Below are 12,679 nucleotides of genomic sequence, written 5' to 3' on the forward strand. Positions count from 1 at the left end.
CTCGGATAAGGTCCTAATTGATGAGTGGAAAAGTTTGGGACTATGTAGGGTTATTTGGCTACCAAGTTGTTTAACAAAATTATGAACATTAGAAAGATTCTTGATGAATGAAAGAGAAGTATTGAGTCACAATCTACAAAAATGTAAGTGATATACAGAGTTGCAATAACTATAAAGGCATAAAACTTATGAGTCATATTATGAAATTATAGGAGAAGGTTATCGAAGTCCACATAAGAAGAGAATCTAGTATCTCAATGAACCAATTCAATTTTATGCTTGGGAGATCCACAATCGACATAAATGATTTACATAACGGAAGTGATAGACCTACTATGGAGGTTTATAGAAAGATCTAAAACTTATAAGAAAAACAACCAATTGGTCTTCATCGGCCTAGAAAAGGCTTACGACATAGTCCTTAGAGCTAATCTGGAATATATTGGAGAAGAATAGGGTGTCAAGTAAATATGTGTATATAACTAAAGACATGAATGAGGGCGTGGTGACTTGTGTAAAAACTGTGGGAGGTCAAGGTAGTGAGTTCTCAATCACAATTGGGTTACACAAGGATCCATTTTAAGTCCTTATCTGTTTATTTGTTGTTATCATTGATGCTTTAACAAATAATGTTCAAGAAGAGGCCCAGTGGTCTAGGATTTTTGCTGATGATAGTGTTCTGGTGGCTGAGACAGTGGCAGGGATTAACGATAAGTTAGAGTTGCGGAGATACAATAAGTTGGAGTTAAGACATCTACCTTGGTATCAGTAGGTCTTAAGATAATTATAATAAATTTGGAGTCTATGATGTGTAATTTTAGTCACTCATGGAGTGATAATAAAGTGATGAGAGGGAGAGAGAGAGAGAGAGATTCCTCAAAGAGACTATTATAGATATCTAGGGTTGTTGGCAAGATAAGGATCAATTCTCCTATTCTTAGTAGGAGATTTGATCAATATTGTGTTAATTGTATTTTCCTGATAATCAGTCGTCTATGTATATAATCCTGATTGTATTCCCTCTATTTAAGGATAAGATCTCCCAAGGTGATAAAAAAATTTGGGAGATTCATCTGAGGAGCAAGCTTAAGGATGACTGAAGCTCGTTAATGGCTCTTTTCTTTTGTGTGTGTGTGTGTGTCTAAAGTACAACATGGATCAGAGCGGGTGTGATCCTAATCTACAAAGTTGTTCGTGCTTCCGACAATTCTTCATCGGAACCAAGGATTATTGTCAAATCCTCTTTGTGTCCAATTTTTGAAGCCTTCTTCACTGAACCATGGTCTCTATTGTTAGTCTCTTGTCATTCTAGATAATTTTCTCAATCTTTCAGATTAGCTATCTCTTTTTCTTAATAATTACTTATGTGATACCCTATTTTCTAAATCTGATCTAATTACTCGGTTGGTTCAGTTTGGCTTTGTAGGACTTGAACTCGAGCGAGTCAAGTCGGGTACCCTATGGAACATGATGGCAAGGGTGATTCTAAACTCGGGTTGGTCAAACGAGTCAAAGTCGGTGCTTAGTGAAGTCCACGTGTCCAAGTCATGCGTGTCCAAGTCGTGCACTTGCAAGAATTACAAGGCCATGTGCACATAATAAAGATATGTAGCCGTGTTTTGTGTCGAGTATGCATTTTGGTCAATTACTGATAGTGAAATATGTGTCAGAACTGAGCCCCATCGAAATCCCAAATTAATCGGCTAAGTTTCGACCTACTGGTGGGTGGTCATAGGTGGCTCAGACCCACCTATGTGACCTACCATTCTGGTCATTAGATATTTTGACCCAGGTATAAATAGCATTTATTACTTATCTTTCCCCTCATTTATTATTTTACATGGTGGGTAATAAAAGTAAAGAAGAGAAAGAAAAGAAAGAAAGAGAAGGGAAGAAGGAGGAAGAAAAAAGGGAAGAAGATGCTTGTTGTGCGATGTCGAGGTTGAATCTTTCAATTTCGGCACCGGATTAGTAATCCTCATCTCAAGATCTATGATTTGAGGTGAGTAAAGTCTATATGTCTTAAACCCCTAAGAAACTCTAAGTGAAACCTTTCAATTTGGGTAGGAATCTTTTAGATCTTGTTAATCTCACTTGAGATGATAAATTTAAGGTTTAATGAAGGACCTACATGTTGTTTTTGAAGGTTTCAGAGGAAGAAGTTGTAAGATTTGAAAAGCATTTGTTGATCTCTTGAGCTAGAGAATAGATTGGGGTTTTTGAAGTGTTTTTGAGCAAAGAGGCAAGATCCAAGCTTAAAACTTTGAATCGGTCTTAGATTTATGTTAAAATCACAATATGGGACCTTAGATTTGTGAAAAATGCGGTCAAATCGACCTTTGGTGGTTTCTTGATGGTGGGATGAAGAATAGAAGTGAACAATAAAATCTCGATTCTGAGTGGTGGGTGCCTGAAAATGGTCAGACCTAGGGGTGTCAACCGGTTGGGCCGGGCTGATTTCAGTCGAGCTTAATCAGGCTTACCTATTTGGAACCCTTGCACCGTAAATGCCCTTTTAAGTAAACGAGCTTAGGTTTGATGGGCATGGTACGGTTTATAATCAGGTCGATTGGCGTTGGGCTTTAATCGGGCTACCATAAATGGGCCTTATACGGCCCTTAAACTGGCTACGGACCTACTTAAGTCCAAACGGGCTCTAATCAGGTCCCAAACGTGCCAACCCAAAATTTTTTTTTAAGTGGATTAAATGTCACCATGTGTAACCCACACACATAACACATTGCATGGAGGGTAAGCCTTGCAACTCTTTTGGAGTTGGCTCTGTGTTTTCCCATCATCAAGAATTTTAATTTAGACAATCTATGATCTATCCGTGGATAAATAGTTCATAAAATTCCAATACTCTTGTCTTCCTAATCTTTGTCCAATCTAAATGTTGCATCTTCCATGCTAGTAACCGAAACCAGTAGGGCCACCTTGTTTGATTTTGAAGATGAATAGAATTTTTCAAGGTTGAAAGGGAATGAAGACAAGTGCAATATTTCCCAAATCAAAGAAGAATAGATTTTTTCAGAGTTGAAAGGGAATGAAGACAAGTTCAATAGTAGATTTCCATTTTTCATGTTCCCCATTCATCTGAGGACCAATGTGATATGTTACTTTGCTACTGTAGGGGGTCGGGTCGGTCAGGCTAAATGGCTCGATTCAAGTGGGCATTTTAGATAGTTGGTTCGGTCGGGCATCGACAGGCTAGTAGCTTGCACCGTGAATGCCTGTTTAATAAACATAAACAGGCTAGTCCAGGTTGTGCCTTAAGTGAGTTGGGTTCAGTCGGGCCTACCGGTGCGGGCTTAGGATTGACACCCTAGTTGAACCTACCAATCTGGAGCATGCCTGTCCTAGATAGGCTGCTGGCTTGACTGATGAGCAAGACCAGTGGGCACCTAGCCTGCCAGTCTAGGTAGAGTCCCTGGGACGAACTGCGAGCAAGGACAGGTGGGCACTTGGCCCATCGGTCCTTACAGGGCCCCTGAGTCGAGCGGTGGGCAAGGACCGACAGGTACCTCACCTGTCGGTTAATCTACCAATTCGACCCTTTGGGTTTCGATTGGGCCTAAATTTGTCGAGCAACCTCCTTTGATGATTCTAAAAGCGTTGGGATCATCGTACCTCGTTGGTTATGAGCCTAAAGTAGAGGTATACTGAACTCAACTATTTTATGATAGGCTTTACTAGAAACTCATGTCATCACATGCCGGATCTTCTTTATACTAAGGGTGATCATTTTATACAATTAGGTAAGTGGGAAGAGGACATTGAATTTATTTTTGGAGTGTTTTTGCATCATTCCATTATTGTTGTAGGCTAGCCTAGTCATCCCTTTATTAATATGTGTAGCCTAGTCATTCATGAATGCCATTTGCATGTATTGATGTGTGCATTATGAAATTTATTTATGACTTAATATGCTGATATCTTTAATTGTTAAATTCTTTTTCTTGCTTTGAATTATGATATGGATGACTTTAAATTATTGAACATGATGCATTGCTAGACTATAAGCTGTAGTAGGCTTAGAAACAAATGTATTGGTGGCCCATGGAATGGGAAGCAGTGGCACTATGCAGTCGTATTATTTCATATAAAAGCATGCGGTTAGGAATGACATGTCCTTGTGCTACGACACTTCTCAGCAGGGGTTTAGGTGTTGGTATATCACTGGGAGAAGTCCGAGATTATGTACCAACGGTGGTGGCTAGAAGTACGCCCGGCCAATCACTAGGGTGGTTAGTAACTTTGGTGATATAATCAGAGGGCTAATCATACTACTTTTAATTTAATGCAGGCAAGACCCATTTTACTTTAATATTGCTGAGAAACAACAATTTACTTTAATATCACTGAGGAACAGCAATTTACTTTTCTGGTACCTATGGCTGGCCTTTTTCAACAACCCTATGGGTGAATCGCAGGATGGAGTTCGTGACTTGTACCTGGGGCATACGTGCACTGTAATTGCGAGTAGCACATAGCTTATGACTCAGATGTGATGCTTATGTGATCTAGGTTATAAAAATGGACTTGTATACATATAAGTGCATTTGTATTGTAAATGATTGCTTGGTCTTTCTTTTCACTTATTGGGCTAATGATCTCATCCCACGTGCACATCATTTTTAGATGATCTTGCAGATTATCCGATCGAAGAGCTAAAGCTGGGACCTATAGTAGAGTTTCTAGCTGAGGACTAGTGAGTCCCCAAAGATCTTGGGCACTGGGCCAAGTGCCTGTGCGAGAGTTGTGTTGCAGGACAGCAACATTGAATACCAACCTGGGATTCCTTTTGATTATTTTATGATGTTATCCCTTCTGTGCTCTGGATGTTTAAACTGTAATTCTTGTATATATATCATGCCTACGGGCTCACATGTAAATGTATTATGTAATACAATTTGGGTATCAAGAGTATTGGGGTATTTACATGTATATACAGGTAAGACTTTTGCTGGAATATAGAATTTTCTTTCTTAGTTATATGTATGTTCTGTAGTGGTTACTACGTCAAATGATCCTGGCAAGTTTTGGGTTAGCAGGTGTTAGCTTGGTCACCGGTTTGATTTTGTGTGAACGGGGTGTGACTACTTATGGCTGAAACCGATCAAGATAAGGCCTCTGATCTAACAAAGATGATATCTGATTCTTGTATCACATAAGGTGAACAGCCAAAGTCTTACCTTCATACTGTTAAAATGGGAGAAATTATCTTCCTTAGTCTTGAACTGTAAACTATTGCTCTTGGAGGCAGATCCAAACTCAATTGTATTACCAGCGAAACAAAGCGCATGTGCCAACTGATCCGAAAATTTTTGAGTGGCAAGTCAATGATTACTTGACTATGACTTGATTATTTAATTCCATGGAATTCCACATCTACGATATTTTTGCATATTCTGATATTGCATTAGGTTTATGGGAGTCTTAGGAACTTGAAAAAAATTGGGATGACCTCCTTCAATATAGACCATCTACATAGTTAGTAATGGATTATGTCAAATGGAAAGAACAAGATAAGATATTCCAGTTGTTAGCTAGTATCAAACTCGAGTATAAGAACCTAAAGTGTCAAGTTCTTATGAGTTCTAGATTGCTATCATTTACCTTGTTTGCTCAACAATACAAAGAGAAGAAACTAGACATCAAGTCATGAACACAGACTCCACCTTTGATGGTGATTTAACTGAAAGCTTGGCTAATATGGTTGCAATTAATGGCAACAATAGTGTGACAACTGTGGATGGCCAGTGAAGGAAAAAATAAAGGTAGTGGACGGGTCCATTGTGATCATTGCTCTCCTAATGGCTATACAAAAGATAGTTGTTGGGTTCTCCATCCTCATCTTTGCCCAAGCAATGATAAGGACCAAGATACAAAAGTGACAGTTTAAGCCGCAATTCAAGCCAACCCCACGGACTTCCAATCTACTTTTGCGACTCTAGCTTATCAGTTTTAGGTACAGTTACAGAATCATGGAACGACTTCTACTGGAATAGTCACTTCAGCACCTGAATCTATAAATCTAGCCTTAGAAATTCCCATGCTCTCTTAGTTCTCTCTCAAAATTTCTTTATTATATATTTTGGTGCTACGGATCATATGTGTAGTTCCTCACATATATTATCTTCTTTTAATACTGCATCTAATGGCTCATACCTCCCCATTAATGTTGCTAACGGAGTACAGGTTCTAATCAAGGCATTGGACAGCTTTGGGCATTCTCTTATATTTCAAATGACTTGTTCCTTCATTTTCTAATTTGTTATCTGTTAGCAAGTGTACTAAAAAGTGGAATTGTAATGTCATTTTTCCTCGAAAGGTGCTTTTTCAAGATTGCATTACCAGGAAGATGATTAGTGAAGGATGACTTCAAAATGGTCCCTATATTTTAGATCTTCATTGTCATGCGTTAGTTGCAAGGAAAAGTATTACATATCTCTCTCAGTTATGGCACTTGCGAATGGGTCACCCGTCTGATCGGGTGTTGCATGCCCTTGACTCATCATTATATCATGATTTTAGTAATTGGATCCATGTCTTTTGTCAAGCAGCATAGAATGCCATTTTCTCTGTTTTATTTGTTCTTGTGCATTCGGATGTTTGAGGTAGTGCTCTTGTTGACTCTAGGGATGCTTATAGATTTTTTTTTTTTGTTACTTTTATTGACGATAAATCACAGTTTACTTGGCTTTATATGCTTAGTCTAAAAGTGAATTGCTGACTATGTTTTGTGATTTTTATTATATAGTTCAATAGTTGCATTAAGATATTATGCAGATAATGGAAAAAAATACACTAATTATCCATTTCGGTCTTTTCCCCTAGATTGGGTATCATTCATCAAACCTCTTGCATTGGCACTCCTCAACAAAATGGAGTAGCCGAGCTAAAAAATCGTCACCATTTTTAGTTGACTTGTGTTATATTATTCTCCAGCCACATACCCAAATCTTATTGGTCGGACACCATTCTCATAAGTTGTTATGTCCCTAGTAAGATTCTCAATTACAATCTCCTATGGAAGAGCTCCATGGTCAAAAATTCTATCTTTTTCACCTCCATATTTTTGGGTGTGTTTGTTATATACAGTCTCAAACTAGTGGTAAACTTGATCCTCATGCCTAAAAGTGCATTAATGTTGATTATTCGTCTGTTAAAAAGAGATACAAGTGTTATGAACCCAATATCGAATGTATTTGCATCTCTTATGATGTTACTTTTGATGAAGCTCACATGTTTTTCCCTGATAGACATCAAATTCAGGGGGAGAATGGTGCTATCATTGACTATAGTGATTCTGATGTTGAATTTTTTCTTGTCATGTTACCAGATGATGGGGTTAATAAAGATGATAGTTTGAATGAGAAAGGTTGATCATCAAACTATAGTTGATAACAGAGACATGAATGGACTAGCTCCAACACCTCTGGTACCAGCTCCTATGCTGGTTAGCAGGTCAGCAGGTCAGCTCAGGTTCCCAAGCTTTCAACTCGGGTTTGGGATTTCTCCACTTACCATGCCACTCAGCATCCTAATCAAGCTTATGTTTTCTATGATAATATTTCTCCTAAGTTATTGAGTTTTCTATCTATTATTGTTTCTTATAAAGAATCGAATAGTTTTTCCGAAGCAAGCAAACTAGTCATGTGGGTTAAGGCTATGAATGATGCTCCTGATCGCAATCTTGGAAAATGGTTCATTTATTAGATGGCAAGGGAACCATTGGTTGTCGATGGATCTATAATGGATCTGTTGAAAGATATATGGCAAGACTTGTTGCCAAAGGGTACACTCAAACCTATGGTGTTGGCTACAAGGAAACAATTGCTCCAGTAGTTAAAATGAACACTATTCGAGTACTCATGTTAGTATCAGAATACTGTTAATGGTCCCTCTTACAAATGGACGTGAAACATGCATTCCTTCATGGAGACTTAGAAGAGGAGTTCTATATGGATCTTCCTCTTGGCCATGCATCAGAAAATCAAGATGGGGTGGTTTGCAAACTCAAAAAGGCTATATATGGCCTCAAGCAATCAAGACATGCATGGTATGAAAAGCTTAGTGTTGCTCTCATGAGGTTTAGGTTTAAAAGAGGAGAATCTGATTCTTCAATGTTTCTTCAATGTTTGTTAAAGCAAATGATAAAGGTGTTGTGGTTATCCTCGTTTATGTTGAAAATATCGTCATTTCAAGCAGCAATCACTTTGGAATCAATACTCTCATGCAACATTTGAGTAAATAATTTGATATAAAAGATCTAAGTAAGCTAAGATATTTTCTTGGCATTGGAGTGGCAAGTTCTCAGAAAGGATTGTTTCTTTTTCAATGAAAGTATGTCCTGGGCTTATTGAGAGAGACTGGTAAGTTGGGGGTTAAACCAACCAACGCACCCATGGAGTACAATAGTAAGTTCACTACAAATGTCGCTACAAGATAGTGGGCAATGCGACTAATTTACTTGACTATTACTAGACTAGACATTGCTTATGGTGCTAGTTGTGTGAGTCAATTCATGTAGACTCCTACAAAGGGACATATGGAATTGATTGATCACTTTTACGATATCTAAAATCATTTCCAGGAAAAGGAATTCTAATGAAGAAGAATGGTCACACATAATTTATTGGGTATTTGATGTCGATTGGGCTAGAATTCCTACTAATATGAGGTCGACTACTGGCTTCTATACTTATGTTGGTGGAAATATTGTTACATCGAAGAGTAAAAAAACAAAATGTAGTGACTCGTTCAAGTGCATAAGCTAAGTACTGAGACATGACATATGCTACTAGGGAGATAGTGTGGCTTCAGTTGTTGTTGCGAGGGTTGGATGTGACTCTTCTGTTTGCCTTACAAAACTATTTTGTGACAATTAAGTTGCAACTTACATTGCTTCAAATACCATTTTTAATGAAAAGACTAAACACATAGAGGTGGACTGTCATTTTATGCGGGAGAAGGTTCAAGATAAACAATTGAAACTCCATACATTCAAAGTGAAGACCAGTTGGCTGAAACTTTTACCAAGGCATTGTCCAAAGGCTCATATCAAGTTTCAAGTTATGATGAACAAGTTGACCTTCGACGATGTCTTCGCTCCAACTTGAGGGGAAGTGTTGGCGAGATATTGATCAAGTCTCCTACTCTTAGTAGGAGATTTGGTCAATATTGTGTTAGTTGGATTTTCCTAATAATCTTCCATCTATATAGAATCCTAGTTGTATCCCCTCTCAATATTGTGTTAGTTGTATTTTCCTAATAATCTTCCATCTATACAAAATCCTAGTTGTATCCCTTCTCAATATTGTGTTAGTTGTATTTTCCAAATAATCTTCCATCTATATAGAATCCTAGTTGTATCCCCTCTCTTTAAGATTAAGATCTCTCTCCCAAGATGATAAGAAAATTTGGGAGATTCATTCAAGGAGTAGGCTACTAAGGAAGACCAAACATCATTAATGCCTTTTGTCGTCTTTGTGTGTGTGCATCTTTAAATTAAAATTGGTGTCAATAATAAACAAGGAAGATGAGATAAACAACGATGTTTCTCTCAGAATTAAAGTAGGATGGATGGAATGGAGAGGTGCATTTGGAGTGTTGTTGATCGACGTGTTCCTCTAAAGCTTAAAGGAAATTTCTACAAGACAGTCGTAAGACTTTGGCTATAATATATGGGATGAAATGTTGGTAGTCAAGAATTGTAACATAGAAAAGTTGATTGTAGTAGTGATGAAGATGTTGAGATGGATGTGCGGTAAATCTTTTAGAGTGTTTCTTATGGTGGTATGGTCATGTTCAACAGAGGTCTCAAATGCTCTAGGAAGGAGGAGTGATCAGATCATGGAAGGAGCTAAAGGCGCTAGAGCAAGCCTAAAATAACCATTGATGAGTGGCAAGAAAAAAAATGCAGAGGCTAGTTCTTGATCCTATTATGACATCGAACAAAGTTATTTTTCTTATTCTTATGCAACCCCCGAGAGGGCTTAGTTGATCCATGATTTATGTTTCATCTTCGTTTCCTTTTCGTTTGTTTCAAGAAAGATATCGATCAATTCTGATTCTTTCTTTTTCTATTGATTCTTTTCCGATCGATATTTATGGATCCATGGATCTATGTGTCTATATAGATTATGATTAACAAAAATATGCAAAAGCTCTATAGCCAACCCTTTTTAGGTGGGATATCCTGAAGATGTCGCATTACTTTGTTTCTTTTTCTTTTCCCATCTTGTCTCTCTTTTTCATTTTATCGTATCCTATCACGGATACATGTAACCTATCTCATTTAGTTGGGAAATGTTGAGTTGTTGTTATTGTAGGCTCTACAATTATACATGTGTTAGTCAAGATTTTAATATTCCTTCTTTTTTTTTTCCCCTAGCGGCTATTGTTCCCTACGCCTAGACACAATCGGGTGTGAAAAGACCCAACTACCCCTACAACAGTTGGATATTTGTATGCCCATCTGTGTCTGAGCGTGGGAACACTAGTTTGGTAGGGTTCCTTAGACCTTATAATAGATATTTAAATAGCGTTTAAATGACACCTCCAATTGTGTATTTAAAACTTTATAACTTCATTTAATTGCTCTTTGTCTCATTCTCACAAACATTTAATGCAATTTTCTTAATGAAGTAGATTTTTCATTTCACATAAGAACATTAATATGACTTTCAATTTTTAAAAATCTATTTTTATCATTATATTCAATATTGTAGTAAATAAAATCCTTTATATGGAGAGCTTGCAATGAAGGTCTTGCTTCGGGGGAAGGCCTTTTCTCACAATGGGTTCCAATAGACCCAGCTTGTAGAAGATGCGGAGTTCCTAGTGAGATAATAGATCATTTGCTACTTGATTGTCCTTTTGCAAAGACAATTTGGTTTGGAAGTTTGCTATCATACATCCCACCACAAGATTAGGTTCCAAAGTTAACAAGCTGGTTAAATAGTTGGGAGGTTTTGGTGAGGCAGGATAAGAGGCTAGCAACTGATTTACTCTCTCATGCTTCATTCCTTTGCTAGTATCTGTGGCGCACGAGAAACAATTATGTCTTTAATGGTAAGGTCTGGTCTCCACAAGAGGTGATTACTGTAGCAGAAAAAGCATACACTAAGTATCGTTTGGCAACTATTCCCCCAAGGATGTGTCCTTCCTCCACTCCAAATGGAGCTCCCTCCATTGTGAGATGGCTGTTCCCACCTTTGGGTATATATAAAGGTAAATTGTAATGCTACTTTACCTAGTGAAAATCAAAAGGTAGCTTGGGGATTATCTATCGGAATCACTTAGGTCATCAACAGAAAGCACTTTACATTGCACATTGCTTTGCATCAATTCTTCAAGGTGAGATCCTAGCTATAAGATGGGCCCTTTCTCAAGCTTACATGCTGGTTACTCTTATCTCCAAGTTGAAAGTGATAATTTGGAGGCTATCAACTTCATCAATGACCAAGGCTGAGTACCTCCACTTGACTCAGTAGCAGCTCTATCTGATGTACACCTCTTATTTAATTCATTTGTATCAGTTTCATTTCATTACATTCCAAGGGTTACGAACCATGTTGCCGATACCCTTGTATTAGGATTTAAAATGTAACCATAAACGTACGGATCAGTGTAGCTACGGGTCAAACACTGGGAGAGCAACCACTTTATTTTTAGCTTCTTTTAATAATGCGAGAGTGAACTGATTAATGGTTGTGATTTAATTCTAACTACTATCCTAAACATATGTATATAAAATAACGTCCTAACCATTCGTCATCTAAGAATTTAAATACGCAAGCCACACAATTAAAATTAAATAAATAAATAACTGAAAATAAACAACCCACGTAATTAAAAAGCAATGAAGGAAAAAAATGTTGAGATAAAAATAAAGTAAAAGAAATGGGATAAAGCTAGAGAGAGGCTCACAAGTAGGTTTTTCTACATAGCCCAAGGGATGCATCATAATATAAGCTTCCCTACTTGACTAGAGAGTCACTCTTACAAGGGTTACTCTACTTGGCTTTAGGAAAAGGGAGGTAATTAAAATAAAAATAATAAAATAATGGTTCTATGGCTAGAAGGGGCAAAACCAACGCATACACTAGCCATGAACCTTGGGGGAAAGGAAAAGCAATAATGTAATGACTGAAATTAAAATCCTAAATTAAGAAACAAGGGGTAATCAAAAGAGGGAATGAGAGGGGGAAGAGAATACTATTGAAGAAGCCTATCTACGTGAATCAATGCTTAAACTTGAAAGCTTGGGCGATTTGAGATACTGCCAACCCTAAAAATCAGATCTGGAATGAACAAAATATGAAATTTCTAGGCCTAGAGAAAAAAAAAATCTTGAAAAAAAAACTAAACTTGAAAAAGAGATGCTCCACAGCTCGTGATCTTGCCACCTAGATCTAAGCCTAGAACTATAAGTTAAAAATTACAACTCAATTGCATAAATCATAAACATAAAAGGGTAAATAAAAATAAAAGATTACTTACATTATTTGAAATAAAAAACTATTACAAAAATGATTAAAGCAAAAACAAAGAAGAACTAAAACTAGAGAGAGAGAGAGAGAGAGAGAGTGAGCGAGTAAAAAAATACCTAAAAGAAGAATGAAGTGTCTTTCCTCCTTTTATATGAATTGTATTTATAGGGAATGGGGAG

General features: G+C 37.4%; 1 long non-coding RNA gene across 1 annotated transcript; it reads left to right on the top strand.

Annotated features, from left to right (window-relative positions):
* The first annotated feature begins 1,864 nt into the window (after positions 1-1,864).
* LOC122064329 lies at positions 1,865-7,675 on the top strand. Its single transcript, XR_006135652.1, has 2 exons — positions 1,865-2,002; positions 7,346-7,675. It is a non-coding gene; the product is annotated as an uncharacterized LOC122064329 (long non-coding RNA).
* The last annotated feature ends 5,004 nt before the right edge of the window (positions 7,676-12,679 follow it).

Source organism: Macadamia integrifolia, unplaced genomic scaffold (genome assembly GCF_013358625.1).
Source record: "Macadamia integrifolia cultivar HAES 741 unplaced genomic scaffold, SCU_Mint_v3 scaffold1608, whole genome shotgun sequence".
Taxonomy (NCBI): Eukaryota; Viridiplantae; Streptophyta; class Magnoliopsida; order Proteales; family Proteaceae; genus Macadamia; species Macadamia integrifolia.